We start from the raw sequence: 2924 nt of genomic DNA on the forward strand, positions 1-2924 counted from the left end.
CAAAAGGACCCAAGAAACAAGCAGGAATAGCCATTCTAATATCTGATAAAATAGACTTTCAAGCAAAATTAATAAAAAGAGATGGGGAAGGACATTTCATACTCATCAAGGGAAAATACCACCAAGAAGACATCACAATCCTGAACATCTATGCCCCAAATACAAGAGCACCCACATTTGTAAAAGAAACATTGATAAAATTTAAACCACATATAGATCCCCACACATTAATAGTGGGAGACTTCAACACCCCACTCTCAACAAAGGACAGGTCAACAAAACAGAAATTAAACAAAGAAACAATATCTCTGACAGAGGTCATGAATCAAATGGACCTCATAGACATTTACAAAACTTTACACCCAAACACAAAAGAATTTACCTTCTTCTCAGCACCTCATGGAACCTTCTCCAAAATAGACCATATAGTTGGTTACAAAGCAAGCCTCAACAGATACAAGAAGATTGAAATAATCCCTTGTATCTTGTCTCATCACCATGGAATAAAGTTGGACTTCAACAACAACAGAAATAGCAAAAAGCCTACACACACATGGAAACTGAACAACTTGTTACTAAATGACAGCTGGGCCAGGGAAGAAATAAAGAAAGAAATTAAAGTCTTCCAAGAACTCAATGAAAATGAAGACACAACATACCCAAACTTGTGGGACACAATAAAAGCAGTGCTAAGAGGAAAGTTCATAGCACTAAGTGCCTTCAAGAAGAAATTCAAGACAGCGCATTCAAGGAACTTAATGGACCAATTAAAAATCCTAGAAAAAGAAGAAGCAGACACACCAAAAAGGAGTAGATGGCTGGAAGTAATCAAACTCAGGGCTGAAATCAATCAATTAGAAACAAATAAAACAATTCAAAGAATCAATGAAACCAAGAGCTGGTTCTTTGAGAAAATCAACAAGATCGACAAACCCTTAGCCAAGCTAACTAAAAGGCAGAGAGACACCACCCAAATCAACAAAATCAGAAATGAAAAGGGGGACATAACTACAGACACTGAGGAAATCCAAACAATCATTAGGACTTACTTCAAAAGTTTATATGCCACAAAATTTGAAAATCTAAATGAAATGAACAATTTTCTTGACCGATTTGACTTACCAAAGCTGAATCAGGTAAATCAATTAAATAGTCCTATATCCCCCAAAGAAATAGAAGTGGTCATCAAAAGTCTCCTATCCAAAAAAAGCCCAGGACCAGATGGCTTCAGCGCAGAATTCTACCAGACCTTCAAAGAAGAGCTAACTCCAATTCTTTTCAAACTATTCCACAGAATAGAAACAGAAGGAACATTACCAAACTCATTCTATGAAGCCACAGTCACCTTGGTACCTAAACCTCACAAAGACTCAACAAAGAAAGAGAATCTCAGGCCAATCTCCCTTATGAACATTGATGCAAAAATACTTAACAAAATACTTGCAAACCGAATCCAAGAACACATCAAAGATATTATCCACTATGACCAAGTAGGCTTCATCCCAGGTATGCAGGGGTAGTTCAATATACGGAAATCCAGCAATGTGATCCACCATATTAACAAACTGAAAGGAAAAAAACCACATGATAATCTCCCTAGATGCTGAAAAAGCATTTGACAAAATCCAACATCCATTCATGTTTAAAGTATTGGAGAGATCAGGGATACAAGGTACATATCTAAATATAGTAAAGGCGATATACAGCAAGCCTATAGCCAACATCAAACTGAACGGAGAGAAACTTAAAGTAATCCCACTGAAATCAGGGACAAGACAAGGCTGCCCACTCTCTCCATATCTCTTCAACATAGTGCTGGAAGTTCTTGCTAGAGCAATAAGACAGTTGAAGGAGATCAAGGGGATACAGATGGTAAAGGAAGAAGTCAAATTATCATTATTTGCAGATGATATGATAGTATACATGAGTGACCCCAAAAACTCTACCAGGGAACTCCTACAGCTGATAAACACCGTCAGCAAAGTGGCCGGATACAAAATTAAATATAAAAAAAAATCAGTAGCCTTCCTGTATACAAAAGACAAAAGGGCTGAGAAAGAAATTAGAGAAACAACACCCTTCACAATAGCCACAAATGACATAAAGTACCTTGGTGTAACCCTAACCAAGCAAGTCACAGACTTGTATGAAAAGAATTTCAAGTCTCTGAAGAAAGAATTAGAAGAAGATATGAGAAGATGGAAAGATCTCCCATGCTCATGGCTTGGCAGGATTAACATAGTAAAAATGGCCATCTTGCCAAAAGCAATCTACAGATTCAATGCAATTCCCATCAAATTGCCAACACAATTCTTTACAGACCTGGAAAGAAAAATTCTCAACTTCATATGGAATAACAAGAAACCTAGAATTGCTAAAACAATCCTCTACAATAAAAGATCTTCTGGAGGTATCTCCATCCCTGATCTTAAGTTGTACTATAGAGCAACAGTTATAAAAACTGCATGGTACTGGCATAAAAACAGAATGGTGGATCAAAGGAACCTAATAGAAGACCCAGAAATAACCCCACACACTATGGACACCTGATTTTTGACAAAGATGCCAAAACCATACAATGGAAAAAAGATAGCATCTTCAACAAATGGTGCTAGTCCAACTGGATGTCTACATGTAGAAAAATGAAAATAGATCCATACTTATCACCCTGCACAAAACTGAAGTCCAAGTGGATCAAAGACCTCAACATAAAACCAGACACATTAAATTGGCTAGAAAAAAAAGTGGGGAATACCCTAGAACTCATTGGTACAGGAGAAAACTTCCTGAACAGAACACCAACAGCACAGGCTCTAAGAGCAACAATCAATAAATGGGATCTCATGAAATTGAAAAGCTTCTGTAAAGCAAAGGACACAGTCATCAAAACAAAGTGACTGCCTACAGATTGGGAAAGAATCATC

The sequence above is a fragment of the Meriones unguiculatus genome, chromosome 3, assembly GCF_030254825.1.
Source record: "Meriones unguiculatus strain TT.TT164.6M chromosome 3, Bangor_MerUng_6.1, whole genome shotgun sequence".
Classification (NCBI taxonomy): Eukaryota; Metazoa; Chordata; class Mammalia; order Rodentia; family Muridae; genus Meriones; species Meriones unguiculatus.